General features: G+C 34.7%; 1 protein-coding gene across 5 annotated transcripts in view; it reads right to left on the bottom strand.

Moving 5' to 3' along the window:
* LOC6577360 (1-phosphatidylinositol 4,5-bisphosphate phosphodiesterase classes I and II) overlaps positions 1-15,286 on the bottom strand; it is a 75,685-nt gene extending 60,399 nt beyond the window's left edge. For 4 of the 5 annotated variants that reach the window (XM_015165638.3, XM_015165639.3, XM_015165637.3 and 1 more), the window contains exon 1: positions 14,536-15,286. The gene's annotated coding sequence lies outside the window, so the exon portion shown is untranslated. Of the gene's footprint in view, positions 1-5,993; positions 6,488-14,535 lie in introns of those variants that run through there. The other variant, XM_002003291.4, reaches the window with a different exon arrangement.
* Positions 15,287-17,266: the final 1,980 nt, after the last annotated feature.

The raw sequence follows: 17,266 nt of genomic DNA on the forward strand, positions 1-17,266 counted from the left end.
TGAATATATATTCAGATAAACTTATTTAAGTTAAATGAAATTTCTAAAACTAAATAAATTAATCTAAAATTTGATTATCAATATTTACTCGACGAAAGTGATTTTCTGATTCGATTAAGCCACAGGGAATTCAGTTTATGTCGATATAAATGTGCATAAAAATATTTAAGTTTAAATAAAGATTTCCATCTATAGATATTCATCTCTTAAACATAAACACATGCTATTTATATAAATCATTATAATCTTCATGTATTCATTTAGTTGTTCGCAAATATCCAAATATCGCATCAATCTTAAACAATATTTTCAGTATTCATGATTGAGCATACGCAAATAGTTAAGTGCCATTTGATTGATTAATATAGATATGAATTATATTTGATATTCGATTGTTGAAGATAACTAGAAATGATAGATGAGCAAAAGGTTAGGCCAGAACACAGAATGGGGTTCCCCGTTTTGCATAGTTTTGATATTTGATTAATCGGCTTAAATATGCCAGAGGAGCGGGCTGTTAAATGGATGTTTTTAAATCCCTGCTGAGAAACAGTTGATGGTTATGCACAATTATATATTTATCAGACATAGGCAAACATTAAAAACAAAATCAATCTATAATACAAATCACAAATATACAGAATGGCAAATAAACAGACAAATCAAAATGTCAAAATAAAATAGAAGCAGCTGAAAAATAAAAATAAAACTAGTAAATAAGAACAGACAATAGATGTAAACCCAATTCCATTAAGAGTATTTTATTATTGATTCATCGCAAAATTCAAAAACGATAATTCTAATTTACATAAATTATCCATCTATCTCCTATTTCAACCACATTTGTATTGCATAATAATTTAATGATAATTAACAGCTAAACGTATAGATTACATGAAATATTTCACACGTTCACCTATAAATATGTCAATTCTAATTCCGCAAAGCTGTCGAAAATATTTCCCAGTTCATTATTTGGTTAATCGAGTACAAACCACAAGCAACGCCGCGGGCCTTATTAGATGCCACATTTAATGCGATGGCTTAAATTTTAATTTCATTTTCCACAGTCTAAACATTGACGCGTCAAACAAATTTTGACATTTTGGCAAAGATCAAGAGTCAAGCGTTTCCAATTTGAGCCTCGACCGACGCGTGACACGCGATACGCCAAGAGGAAAAGCCGCAAGAGTGAAAATCTCCATAAACAAAACGGGGCAAAACTGTGCGGCCATAAATCTCGGACAGCTTTTCATTAAGGCTAATTACGCGTGCCGAACACAAAGGCTGTGGGGCAGCGGTGGGTGGTCAGCGGCGTGTCCTAAATGAGCGTTGCATTAGCACCAAAAAAAAAAAAAAAAATAACGAAATAAGCTGCATTATTTAAACAAACACACACACACACACAGAGTAAAGCAAACAGCAAACGCTGTGTGTGTGTTTAGTTTGGATTTGCATTAAAATGCAACCACACATGCCACACGCTGCACGCCACACTGCGTATGCGTAATGTGTTGCATGTGGCATGAGGCGTGCTCGCTCATTTAAGATATACAGCTGCCACTCTCTTTAATGGCAACTTCAATCATAATATTCATTATTTTTGTTTACCTAATGAGGGTTTTATAAATTGCGCGCAGCATTAGTTCAAAATGCCAGAAATAATGTAAAATAATATTAATTAATTAGGTGCTCACACAGACACACACATACAAATACAACAGCACAACCACAGAGACAGAGGCAGAGACACGGTAGTGGCTAAGCTTATCGCACGTTAACGCCAGCTATCACAATAGCAACAATTAAATACGTTCAAATTGACGCGTATTCGACTCTAAGGATACCCTAGGTTAAATCGCATTAAAAAACAAATTTCAAGATATGTATTTTCTTTCACAAAAATTAATTTACTTAATGTATATCGATATTTTATTCATAGATTTGTCATAGCTTAATTTCAACAAAAAAGTAATTTTTGGTTTAATATCTTCTTTTTCTTATAGTTAATACTTCAAATACATTAATCTATATTTGGATAACCGATATATTCATTTAAAATTCCTTACAAAATATAGCGAAATAAAATGCAATTAAGCCTTCAATTAAATTATTTTTTAATATTTTAATTTATATATATATATATATATATATATATATATATATATATGTGTGTGTGTATTTATTCACATATATGTAAATATTGTAATATATTAGCTAAAATCAATGAACAATTATTATTTATGTTTATTATATTTGTTATTGTTATTATATTATATGTATACTCTAAGCCTTGTTTAATCAACAGAGAAAATCGATGCGACTTTTTTATTGTGGTTGCTGCGGTTAATTAGACTCATTAAACAGATTACAGAAAAAAAATGAATAATGGGCTCAATTATATTTTATTGTATTCACATTGATTTAGCATTGATAAGATCGAATTTCTATAAGCTGCTTAAGTTTTTTCTCAATTTTATTGTTGCAAAATATTTGTATGCAATTGATTCAGATTCAATTTCCCGTCAGGTCAAAATATTATTTTTAAATATTTATCACAAATGGACAGCTTTATTTATTTTCTATTTTGATAAAATATTTTCGTGTTTGCCAAACGGGGTATACTCTAGAAATGTTTAAATAGCATATGAAATATATGCGTCAAATAAAGAAAAATCATTTTTTATATTTTTCCCCTCTGGCCACTCGAAACTCCTTCCATTTCCAATTGAATAGCTGAGCAATTGCAGATTCTGCTACTCACAAAAGAAATACAAATTTATTTGCTTTTCAGCTCATTTAACATTCGTTTGTCCTATTCACTCGACAAGCGTAAGTCATCTTATCTTGGATATGGCTTTGTTTATGCCCTAATCGCAGCTTGCCAAAGCCTCTTTGGCTGATGTAACGCTCTTGACAAATTTCCTATGCTTAGCTTATACTTTATCTCATATCAGTTTGAGCATAAAACAAAAAAACATGCTTGAGAATGTCTTTAACTGCTTTATGACTCCCGGCAAACACGTTTTTATGCATACAGGGTATTAAAATTGCCGTTTGCTGTCAGCTCATTCATATTCATAGCAAATTCCTTTCACCCAACCCCACAGAGAGCTTATTTGGCTATCCGTGGAATATTCAAGCATTATTTTTGCAGCCGCAGCAACAGTAGCAGCAGCAGAAACAGAAGCAGCGCATTTCGACTCGCATCTTTGTTTTATTTATAACATTGAGTTGAGTGGAGTTTAGTTCAGTTTTGTTTTCTTTTTTTTTTTTTTTTTTGTTTCTGCTGTGAGTTTGTTGTATCTCTGTGTAAATTTTGTTTTCATTTTTTTATCGCGCTTTTATCTAGTTTGTCAACGTTATCAGGGCACAAGAACGTTAACAGGGCGAGTCTCGGATACACTCATACACGCACGCACTCACACGCCCACATTAACCACCAGCGCCCTCCGCCCTCCGGTCCCCACCCCCTCGGCGTTGCCTTAGTTCCTGATTCTTTTGGCTACAGCTGCGGAACCACATGGCAATGAAGGCAGTTAGAAAATTCCCGTATTAGATTTGACGCTTCATTATAATGATAGATCGTTGTGTGTGTGTGTTGGCGTATGAGTTCAACAGACAACAAAAACAAAAAAAGACAACAACAGACAACAACGACAACAACATAGGCAAAAAGCATTACAACAAGTGTATAACAGCTACAACAACAAGGGCAACATAGTTTGGCCAACGCTGCGTATGCGCAACTTTTTTCATATTGCAGCCGCGTTGGCGTCGTTCTTTAATAATTAATGAGCATCAGCGGCGACAGCGAGCGAGCTGACTGAGGGGTTAACTCTTTACGGAACGGGTTAAACAGCATAATGAGCCAAATGTGCGCTGCATTGTGTACACACACACACACACACACACACACACACAGATAGAGAGGGAAAAAGAGACGGAAACAGAGACAGAGAGAGGATGCTAATTGCCGCTGGCATTATATCTTTATATATATATCTACTTTACTCTCGCTGTATCTCTTTCTCTCTCTCTTTCTGCCGCTCTCCCTTACTGAATTCTCTCTCTTTCTCTCTCCTTCACACGTTTCAATCCTTTTATCTTAATTGCGTTTAACTGATTGCAACTAGCGGCATTTTTAATGTCTACCAAATGAGTTTGATTACTGCTGACTGCAACATTAATGCATACGGCATACGGCATGCGACATGCGACATGCGGCATGCAGCGTGTGGCATGTGGCATGTGGCAACTGTAGCGCTGTTGGCTAAATAAAGCCTATGTCATGTTAAATAAGTGAACAATATGAACCTGCAGGCGTTTGCCTTCTATAAATACTCTAACTGAGTGACAAGGTAAGTGGATGACTGTAAAACTATATAGAGAAGACAGTGGCTCTCAAACTGTAATCTTGAGTGGCAAATCGGTTGTGTAACATTTACGGGATTGTAGCACAGAGTACATATATAACAGATAACCAGCTTGATAGATAGCCAAAGTTGATTTTAATAAATTTAAATTTAATTTATATATTAAATACTATTTTATTTTATTAAATGCTGCTGGAGCCAGTAAAAATTATATTCGGTTAATAATAGTAATAACTTAAATAAATAAATTGGTTACAACGTAATTTAAGTATGATATTAATACGCACTTTTATATTTCTCAGCAAATAAAATATGAATAAAAACTTAAAACAAATCAAACAAACATTTGAAACAATTTGTCAAATGCAGAAAATTCAATATTTCATAGAACGAAATTCTTCAAATATCAAACAAATATCAAATATTATTGAAAGCTTTTTGTTTTCGAGCAGGAAATTAAATGCCAATCAAGAGATGAGAGGAAAATTCGGCACTTTTAATCGAAGAACTTTTGTCAAAAAAGTATTTTTTTTTTTTTTAAATATGATATATGATATATCATATAAATATTATTAATTTTTGTAAATAAAAAATATAGAATATGTCTCGGTCATCTTATATTGTGATACATTGAACGATTTTTCCTGGAACTGCGTCCAATGCAGCTACTAAATATATTATACTTTAAAATGCAGCTAGCTGCTGCTGCTGCTGCATTTCACTTCGCTGCCTCCCCGTTGACTGTGCTGGCACTGCAGTCAGCACTTGTGGAACGTATGCCTGCCTCACAGCTTGAGATACAATATGCGTATCTGTGAGATACTCGCAGATAGTTCGCCACGCGTTCGCGCCGTCGGCCTTCTACGAGTTCAAGTACAACCGGCGACTGGCGACGGGCAACAAGCAACAAAGTCAACTATTAGACACTCCAGCACAAGCCCCACAAGCCCCACCAGTCCCACCAGCCCCCAGCTTTCGTTGCCCCGCCCCACTGTGCCAGACACAGACAGAAAAAATATATAACTTAAAACTTTTCAACACATTGCCTGAACAGAAAAAAAAAACGTCTCTCTGGACTGCGCCAAAAATTAGCCCAGAGTCAAAAACAATTTTCGGCACAATTTTCAATTAGCATTAGCAGCAACAACAACAGCACAAATGCTGTTGCCAAAGCAACAATGCACAGTGATTCAAAGTAGATAATTTCAAAATAAATTCAAAGGAATTTCATATAATTAAAAAGCCAATTTGCATTTCGAACTTAAAGAAATTATTTTAAATCGACTTTCAAAAATACCAACAAATTCTTATCTATATAATAGAAATTTTCTTACGATCTTCTATACGATTTTTTTTTTAAATATTCCACATATTTTATATATTTTCCTATATATTTTAAAATTTGTTTTCCTTTTTTAAAAATCTTTCAATATCAAGTCAAGCCTTTGTGACACTGTACGCCGTGAAAAAATGTTTAACAAGTAAATTGAATTGAATGAAATTGTATTTTGATTTGATTTGTGATGGATGAGATCAACGACAACGAAATCTATTAAAAACACTTTGAACGCAAAATGTATGCCTCCAAAATGATTATATTTTATAGATTTTGGTTACCTGTGCGAAAGTTTTTGACTTTTAAATGGCAATCGAGTTTGGCTTTGCCGTTGAATCAATTTCAATTACAGATTTTGTACTGGAAACGGGATCCAGTTTAAGATACAACAAATTACCGTTACGATTGCCTAATGGACGTCGAACACAGAGCTCGAACTCCCCGCGGATCTCACTTGATATAAATATATATATTTTTGTAACTGTGTATAATGCTTGGTCTTTGGGTTGATTTACACCTGGGAACTCATCAGCACTGAGTATTTAAGTACTGTCTCTGTCTAAGCAACATCTACTAAGTTAGTCACATACGAGACACACGCACACTCACACGCGCGAAACACATACGCGCACACACACACACTCGAACTCTCGGAGTCTGTGCATGTGAGGCGAAAGACTTTTCAGTATTGCTTTGTTTTTGTTTTTCTTATGTTTTTTTGTTCTCTGATTTTGTGGAGTTCACTAAAAACGCGACCGAACGCTTCGGCGTGCGACGAATGTCTGTTGGGAAAACGAAAATGCGAAACTGAAAATGAAAATTTCACAGCTAAACGAGAGATACGACGAGATGAGAGCGAACCAGTGAGCAAGAGACACAGAGAGAGAGAGAGAGGGAGATAGAGAGGACGACCTTTGTTGGAGCAGCGTGTGCTTAGTATGTGCGTGTGGTTGTGTGTGTGTATGAAGGTGAGTTGCTTTGGTTGTGTGCGTGCTTGCAAAATGTCAAATTGTAAATAAACGAAAATGCCCAAAAAGAAACTGTTATACAAAGGAACAGAGGCAGCTAGATAAAGGGGAATGCGAAGACAGGCATGGATAAAGAGCCAAATAAACCAAAATATTGCATACTCTAAATATTATTGATAGAAATAATATTTTATATATCAGTATACATCTAAAGAAATAATTAAAATAAAAACAAGATAAGATAAAATGCAAATTATTAAAAACAACATTAACGAAATAAAATAAATAAAAAATAATATTAAAATAAAATGAATATATATAACAAGAACAAAAATATGTATACTCTTTAAAAAAAATGTAAATAAATATATTTAAGATCAAAATGTAAATATATTATTAACACGCCGAATTTTCTCTTATGGAAAATGAAATTAACAGCTCGCGTTGACATTTTCTTTTAAAACAATCATCTCAGTTTTATTCCTCGCTTACTAAATTTCTTATTTATATTTATATAATTATAATATATATACATAATAGTGAATATGTTTTAAGAAACATTTAATTGGCATTACTATTTGGAGTCATGCTCAATTGTGTAGCCACCACTGTAATTGCAAATTTATGCGCGCCCACCCCACACAACTAAAAACTGTTATACGTGAGCTTTTTTTTGGCGTGCTGCACACACACGTTGCGTTCGGACGCTCTCAAGAGAGCAGCTGCTTCGAGCGCGTGTTTCCGCACGCTATCTCGCTCTCGCTCTCTCCTCTCTTACGCTCCTCGTGTGATTTGTTTTTGTTTTGAGGAAAAGCTGCTGGCTGCTGCTGTAAAGTTTTCATGTTTTGATAAGAGACGCGCTCGCTCTCTCTCTCACTCTCACTGTCTCTCTCTCTGTGCTGTGTGCTCTCTCTCTCTTATTAGTTAAATAAACAAGCGGCACCGCTTAATAGTAAGATGAAGAGAGAGAGAGGCAGAGAGGGGCAAGAGCGTAGCACAGAAGCGGCATTTGGTAATAGTTTTTGCATAGTTTTCGCATTTGGGAGTTGTCAACGACAAGTAGCTGAAAGTAGGCGTGTCGCCGTCGACAGCGATGCCGGCGCCAGCAGCGACGTCGCGTCTGGCTAATCAGCGACGAAAACGGACAGAAATCAAATAAAAATTGCCAATTTGGTTTGTTTGTTTGTTGGTCGCTAGCCTGTCTCTCATTCTGTCCCCGTGTGTGTGTGCTTGCGCGTGTGTGTGGGTGTGTATGTGTTTGCCTTATTTTGAATTTAAATTACAGTTGCAGCCAAGAATTTTTATATATGATTTTATTTTTAATGTGTTTCGAATCAGCGTACGTGAGAAATAGCTACAAACAACTTGACAACAATTTGATTAACGCGCCAAATGCAAAATATTGAATAAACGATATATATGATATATGAGTCTAGCCAAATAGAATAGGCTAGTATATGCTATATAGCTGCGCATATGACACTCAATAGACGCAACCAGAGATGAGATGTATGAACAATATCTGACCCAAATTTCAGCTGATTGACAAGGTAAAATGCGTAGATACAAAAAAAAAGTCGTATCTCACGGATATATGTTGTGCACTTTTTTATTTCAGACAGTGTACCCTATATAAATGGCAAATTTGGGGTATATTAGTGGGTGCGTGATATGGTATATAATAAGATGTATGTTATTATAGATCATGCATATATTTAAAAAAAATTCTGCTTTAGTCTAAATATAGATATGTAAAATATTCAACCTAAAATATATGCAATAAAATCGACAACATTTTTCAATTTTGATCTCGTCTATTTTAAATAAGCTCTAAAATGTATGTATTAATTAAGCTTAGCTTGCTCGAGTAATTTATGAAACTTTTATTCCATTGGAACAGCTAGTTTCTAGTCTTTGCTCTATGCTAGGGCAGTTCCTAGTCGCGTTTATCCAATTTTAGCAGCTCTTATTCACTTTTTTTCGTAATAAATTTACAGTCACACATACACAAACACACACACACACATGCACACACATTTACATACAAAGGGCGAGTATTGCAAGGCTTTTAAGCTGGGAGCAGCAGCTGCTGCCGCTTCAGATGCCTCTGCCACTGCCGCTGTCGCTGCTGATTGATTGTTGTCCTCAAGGTCGACAAACGGACGGACAGACAGACGGACATACACAAAAGATATGCAAATCCAGTTGACAGCTTTTGTTGTGCCACAGTGGCAGCCCCTAAAGAGCAGAGAGCACTCTAACCTTTGCAACCCCTTTCACTATCCCTCCCTCTCCTGCCCCCCACCCCCTTGCTCTTCCCTAGCCTACTTTCCACTATGAACTATGCCAATCGCCCATAAAGTTGCTCGAATTATGGCACAAAGCAATTGCCATGCATATTTATTTGATCATAAAGTACACCAGCAGCAGCAGCAACAACAACAATAACAACAACAACAACAAAAGGAACAACAGCAACAAGTACAGTGGGCAACTACAATAACAATGATTAGACAGACACACACATTCCACAGCCAAAAACTAGTCGACCTGTACAAGGCGGGTGGGGGGCGTGGCGGGCGCTTTTCTGCTGGCAACTAAATAAATTTCAGAATTGTTTATTTTTTCCCAAACAAATCAGACGCACATTAAAAACATCGAAAGCCCCCACAAAATATGCCCCAAATAACATTAACATCCGGTGCGGGGCTCCAGCGGCAACAAATTTCAATTGTTTCTAAAGATTTTTTCCTTTTTTTCGCTTTCTTGGAAGCAGGTGCCATAAAAGTTAGCTCAAGCATTTACAAAGGTCACGCGGCATTTTTACTTTGAGTACATTCAGGCAGATAAATCTTTAACAAAATTTATATAGTTTTTTAAGTTTTTTTTTTTTTTTTTGTAGTTTTTAAAAATGTAATCGATTACAAATGAATTATTATTTATTGCGCAGATTAATGATATCAACTTGTTGAAAGTCTGAAGATTTATAGGAATTTGCTTTGGGCTAGTGATTTAATGCACTGAAAATGTATTTTATATTAAAATGAAAATTATGTTAATTATTATTTGATCAGTTCAGTAACAATAAATTCCATTAGATAATATCAGCCAATTAATAAATTATTGTAATATTAGTATACAAAATAATAAAATCAATTGATGTTATATATACTAAACTATTATCTTATGAAGATAATGCGATGGAATAGAGAGTATATTATAGAGCCGAAAAATGCTTAAAGTCAATTCAATAAAACTATATATTCATCTATCTACTATCTTATGTGCACCGCTTCTATAACATTGTATAATACTAGTGTGCTAGAAGTATTCTGAATCGTCAATTGCCAAGTCCTGACTAAATATTTGGCACAGCAAGTATCATTATGTAATTATTAACAAAATAATATAGAATATATAAATGATCTCATATAATAATAATCATCATCATAACAGTCGCTCATTAGCAGCAATTTTATGACAATATTTTAAGTGCAAATAAGCCATGCAAATACAATATAATTAAATGCCGTGCAAATGCAATATAATTAAATGGCAAGTTTTAAAAGCAAATTTATATACAAAATACATTAAAAAAAAAAAATTTAATAAATAAATATTACAGAAAAAAATGTATATAAAAACAAAATTAAATATAATAAATAAATACAAAATAAAAAATCGAATATTCAAATATAATTATTAAAATGTTATCTATTATATATTCGAGCTCCTCAACAACATTCCCTCAATCTACGCCCAACGCAAACTTTTCTATTTACACTTTTCTATTGTGGTAAAGCTCGAAAATGAATTCGCTATCATTTAGGGGTTTCCTTTTCCACTGCATTGCGATAAACCACACAATAAACAAAAGGAAACGAATTTTGTTCATATTATTATACAATTGCTTATCGCTTAAACTCGACCAACATAATAATGTAATATTTGGCATTACAAAAAATGTTTGTTTTTTTTTTTTTTTGTTCTTTTATTTAATTTTTCATACGTGTCGTCTGTACATTTAGCTATGCCCTATGCCCTGGCCATGCCCCACGGCCATACACATAAATAAATTTCAGTTTAAAGCAACCTCAGAAACCGAAACGAAACATTCAGAGCTCAACCCAGAAATAGTTGCAAATTTACTCATATTCAAATAGAAAAATAAACATTCGCAATTCGTACGATAAATTCGCTCATAATGTAGTCGAAAATGTGTCGTAGGTAAAATGTGTCCCCCTTGCAAATGGAGCGAACATAACAGTACTTACACCTATAATAAAAGTCACAATTGCCAAAAAATGAAGAAAAATGAGCATTTTACGTGTTTTCACGTTTCCACCAAAAAATTCACATTTCAAGATAGGGCCCAAAGTAAACGAATTAAATGGCAAAAGCTTAAGGGGTAGGTGGTGGCTAAGGTGTAGCTAGGCAGGTAAATACATCCGTAGGTAACTAGGTAAGGCGACGAGAGTAGGGGCACTCCCAAAAGTGAAATGAATAGGTGCGCGTGTCAAGCTGCAGAAGATTTGAAAACTCAATGCAATTCGAATCAAATTATAACAATATTCTTATTTTATTTGTATATACACATACACATCTATACGTGTGTATATATAGACCTTATGATTTATTTTTAAAACACGCCCAATCGAAAGACGAACTAGCAAAGGATGAGAATCAAACACGAGCAAATAACGAGAAGAAAAAACAATAAACAAGCGGGTCAAGTTTACTGAATGGCAAGTCGAGCTGTGGATACACTTGCTGGCAAACAAGTGGAAATGGGGACATGTACGAATCAGATGTATAGCAGATTTATATCATCTATTATTTGTAAAAAAATATATATATTTTTATGGCATCATAATTTGTGTACTTCCATGTATATATACGAAAGCGTGTTGACAAAAATTTCGCGAATTTTGATTTATGGAGCAAGAATGTGAATCAAAGTGAAACCAAAAAAATTGTGAAAAATATCACTAATAATGCCGCTCGCAGCCACCGCATGGGAATAGGTCCGTTCCCCAGTGACTTTTCCTTGTTCCCTAGAAGGAAATGAGAACGGAACGCTTTGATTGAGAATAATAGCGAATCCAGCAAGAGCACAAAAAATAAGATTTTGAAGTTTGTATACAATATAATATCTGCTGATGAGAACATTTATGAATTAATACCAAGAAAATACAAAAAATATGTCGCAAAAATTGGCATACTCAATTATTCTGATAATTTACATGCTACAAATAATTTTCGCTTAATTATATATATTTATTATATTTTTCTATAGCTTTAGAAATCTTTCTTAAAAATAAAACAAATTTAATCTAAATTGAAATAAATTTTTAACAATGTTTTCCTCAGCCGAATATAATTATTCCAAATCTATAATATAAAATTCTATCAAAATATCGATTTAAATACAGTATTATAGTTTTTTTTATTACATCAGTACTCAATTTCTGATTAAAAATTATTAATCAAAAAATGTATAACTTATAAATTTACATAAACAGATATATAAATATTTGCAAACAAACACATAATTAATATTCTATAGCTGAAATACTTTTAAAAACCAAGTTTTATTTTTATCGATCTAATGGCATTTCTGAAATAATTATTATACGAATGTAATAAAAATTTTATTGATGTAGTAAAAATGATCAAAGCCTTGTTGGAAAAATATTAATAAGCTACAAATTTAATATTGAAATAGCCTATAGCTTATATATTGATGGGAATTGAGCCTATAATCCAATCTAATGAGCTATAAAAATATTCTAAAAACTAAAAACATGTTTTTCAATCTACAAATGAGTTTATTCTGATATGTTACACACTCTCCTATACAAATAGAGTACCCTCTCCAATAAGCTAAACAAAAAGTCAGCTAAAATATATGCCAAAACGCGCCGCCAGATGGCGTGTGCGTATATGCGGGAAGCGAGCATCTCCGAGAAGGAAATTTCCTGCGTTAAAACGTTTAATTTATTAATGAGATTTATTAATAGGTTGCACAGTCAGGTGAAAGCTCAAAAGGTCGCCTTGGTAGGGGCAGGAGCTCGTCAAGGGTTAGTAATGTGGATGAAGAGCCGCAGCTACCCATCAGTGGGGGGCAAGCGGTGCAGTTGTTTGCTCATTGTAATTAAACAGAAAATTATGAGCCCTTTTTATACGCTTGAGATATGTGCGTGTGGTGCCACCACCCAACCACTCAAAGCCACCACGATTGTGTGGTATGGGGCAGCCGTGGCCGACCCCCAAAAAATTATTTGCTTGTTGTTTGGTCTCTGTCGACGTCTGTTGAGTGGTTGCTCCAATGGCCCATGGCTTGGTGGGTTGGCTGACTGGAGCAAAACAGACGCCAGTGTCGCAGACGCATAAAACAAACGGGAGACAAGATAATGAGCGTGCGCCATTCGACTCCACGACCCGACATATGGCACATTAGCGGAGAGATATTCGAGCGACCGCGTCGCACGGACAATTAAATTGCCACCTGATGCTTCTTAAATGATCCATGGAACTTTGCACCTGCTTCAAGTGGTACCACACTAGCAGATCGCAACTCTAATTAGAAGTGGAATTGGGATTTTCCAATAGATATTTAAGTAATTTAAGTGTTCAGAATACCAACATATGTCCGGGAAAAAGTTAAATAAATTCTTTTCTTTATAAATGCTGTACATTGTTTAAATATTTCACGTAATTCGTGAGATTTTTCGAATATTTCTGAGGAATATTAAAAGATTTTTAAAATAATTTTAAAAGAATGCTCTGAGGAAATAAAAATATATGTATATTTGGATTGATATTTCTTCTAAAATTATTAACATTGCAAATAACATAATGCTACTGAAAACCATTTATTAAAAGCTTATAAAATCATCATAGCAAATTTAAATATATGAAACTTAAATAATTAAAATGTACTCTGATTTGACTTATAAATAAACGAATGACGAAATATTATTCGATGATGCCAACCAATTGGATCTTGATCTCACATGTCACATTGTAATGCAAAATTCTAATTGGAAACAATTAGCAATTTTTTGCTCTCAGATAAGGATGCAATTGGCAACTTTGACATAACCGTAAATGCAATGCATCTTATTATCTAGCTCTAAAATTCGTTCACCTCGAATGCTCATTGCACACATACATATGCATACATATGCTCATGCATACATATATACACATATACTGGACCCCTATATGCCTTGGCAACCCCTCGGAGCACCTTACGTTGATAAGACTCGACTTAATCGCTAGCTTTTGAAGCTGGCGGCTGATTAGTCGAGTGCACGTATCGCCTTAGCCCTGCCACGCCCCCTAGCCAAGCAGCAGCTGCTTGCTCAAGTGTAAAGGAAGCCCACCCACCCCCATTACAAGCGCCTTCTCAATATACTTAACGTTTATTGTCATTTTATTGCTGTTCTTATCCCAGGAACAGCCAAACCAACAACAGCGGTAAAGTGCGAGAGAGAGAGAAAGGCAGCAAACACAGTAGCAGCTGAGACGCCGGCTACGATTATACCATGTGAAGCTGTGATATCTGCATCTCTTTCGTACGCACAGTCAAAGCTCGGCTCAGCTGCTGATCGGCCTCAACATATAAGAGAGAATTTTATTCTCTCTCTAGCTTGCTTCTATTTGCCTTGCTGTTGTAGCTGTTGCTGCTGTTGTTATTTAATAATTTGTTTGCCTTCTTAATTTTTTGATTCATTTGCTTACGCATACACGTAACAATGTTCTGACACACACACATACACACATATAGACGCATTCACTCACAATTATTTGCTTATTTGTCACATTAATAAAATAAAATACAACTAATTACCTTTTGGTGGCTAAGCCGTTGAGTGAGAGGGTGTACAGAGGCAGAGCGCAATTGAGAGTGAAGAGTGTTAGCCAAAGCTTTCCTACTTAGTTTTTGTTGTGGTCACAACTGTGGCTCCTGCTCCTGCTGCTGCTGCAACCCTCTTCGGTTGAGCCTGCCGGCTGCTGCCGAGAGCGACACACAGCTTAAGAGCGTATAACGGAGACAGAGACAGCAGGAGAGAGAGAGCGCGTGAGAGCAGCAGTGCAGCTTTGCGCTCTGTTATGAAGTAATAACGACGAAAAAATTACCACACTCAACCGCGCGCACACACACTCCCATACACATATATTGGCACACGTACAACTCTTTTGGTATGTTAATGTTGTTGTTGTTATTATTTTTAATGAGAATCGTTTTTATGTTTTACGTGCACAGCAGCCGACGACAGCGCCGCCAAAACGAAACAAAAGCAAATTGCAAAATGCAAATACAAGTCACTCAAGAGATTTTTCGCACTATTTCTTTTTGCCGAACGAAGACACACGCGACTTGCATTGATTCGCTTTAAAATTAGAGAACGGTGTTTTATTCAATGATACTCTATATGTATTAAATGCACCCTCTGAGCACCGCCTTCTCAGCCCAAAGGCCTGTATGAAAACAATAACAATTCTCTAATTCAAGCAACTGAAACCTCCACGCGACGACGACGGCGGCGACGAAACGTCCGTCCACACCAAAAGTTTCTCGCGTTTTGAGAGTTGGAAAAAACACCGAAAGCATTATAAGCAGCGGGAGCAAAAATACGAGTATGACACATATGACATACTCTGTGAAGCACTACAGTTTCTTGTATCAGTTTACGCATTGGTTTCACAAAACATTGTGTTTTATTAATACAGTAATTATTGTAATTATAAAGTTAAACTTCTTGTTATTATTTATTATATATATATATATACAATTTTATAAGTTTAATTGATATTTGTTTTGTTTTATATATATTTCTCAATTCAGTTTAAATTTCTTAATATAATAAATTACTAAATATGTATATTTGTTTATCACAATTCACTTTGACCAAGTGCACCTGATTGTATATCAACTCAGACAACTCTTTCTAATCACCAAGCACAGGGTACAATAAGCAAATGTGTGCGACAGAGAGAGCATGCGCAGAGCGCAACAGCTGCTCGGAGAGCAACATTCCATTACAGCGCGCTAACAGAACTTTAAGATCAGTTGCCAAACTGACATTTAAAGTAAATAGTATATAACATTATAGAATATAAAAATATTTTAGCACTTTTATGAAACAATAATTAAAGGCGAATTATTGCTACACGAGAAACAAAACAAAACTGAATAATTAAACAGTTCAGTTCAGTGTGGCTGTGCGCGACGAAGAGCAATATAACAAAAAGCTTACAAAGCGGGTCACCCTGTGGCTGTCAACAGAAAGCTCAAACAGTGCTGGCTAGCGCGTAAAAGAAGGGCGCGTGATTTGAAAAAAGGAGTTTTGCTGAAGTTCATCCAAAAATTAATTTTTAACGTTTCAAGGTTATTTTGTTAGTAAATAAAAACAGCACAATATATTTTTATGTATATATTCCATATATTTTGCATATATATAATTATATATGTATGTTTTGTTGGTTTTTCTTTGTTGTTTGTTTTTGTAATTTTACACAATTAAAATAATGAATTTTTGTCAACAAAAAACAATTTGTGGTACTTAGGGTAGAATTCATACATTTAGATCAACTCGATAAGAACTCTTTGATTTGATGTATAATTGTATGCTATATATGTATGCGTGTGGTTGTGTGAATGTGTGTGTGTATTTTTGTGTTCTTTAGCCGTATATATATATATGTATATTTGAAAAATCTTGCACACTTTGCTCTGGGCTAAATCGTTTATCGATAATTATTTATCATTTTTCATTACGTTTATTAAATAGTCATTAAATTGCATAGTAATTACGTTAGATCGACAGATATATCGATAAATCGTTAAATCGAGAACTATGTAAATAATATATATACAAGGGCAAAACAACAGATGATTTTCGATAATAATAATTTCGATAACATTCTCCTTGCCTTCCGCTGAGTCGTCGTTAGCTTAGCTTAAGCTCCTCCGTTGCTTAGCCCACAACTTAATCAAACTAAATTGTAATTAGAAATTATTTAAAGCAACTTAAACTTAAGAGTTAAGAGTTTTTGTTTTTCTTATTTTCTTCTGTTTAATAATATTTATCGATTGCAGCTAAAAACAAAAACTAACGAGAGTTTTGTTTGCATTTGTAACTTTAAAACACATACATAATAGAATATATCTATATATATTTATATATTTGAATAAATATATACGTTAATTTAATTCGCCTTCGATTTTGTTGTTCTTCCTCTTTCTTTTAATTGGTTAATAATTGCTGTTGAGGTCTACGTGATGAATGGAAACGAGCGGAGCTAACAGGGTTGCCACAGTGCAGGGTTGCCAAGGATCGCTCTACTCTGCTACTAAATCGATGACGAGCTAAAACTCGAAGTCGAATTCGAACTCGAAGACGTTTCTATGTAAACTTTTTGTAACTGTGTTATGCGCTAATCGATAAGCTCTCGCTCTCTCTCTCTCTGTTATACTCCCTCTCCCTGTCCCTCTCCCTGTCCCTCTCTCTCTCTCTCTGTCTACTTATATTTAAGGCTTAGTTTTTGCGTCTGTGGGAAATTTGTTTGTTTTTTTG

This window comes from Drosophila mojavensis, unplaced genomic scaffold, assembly GCF_018153725.1.
Source record: "Drosophila mojavensis isolate 15081-1352.22 unplaced genomic scaffold, ASM1815372v1 contig_36, whole genome shotgun sequence".
NCBI lineage: Eukaryota > Metazoa > Arthropoda > Insecta > Diptera > Drosophilidae > Drosophila > Drosophila mojavensis.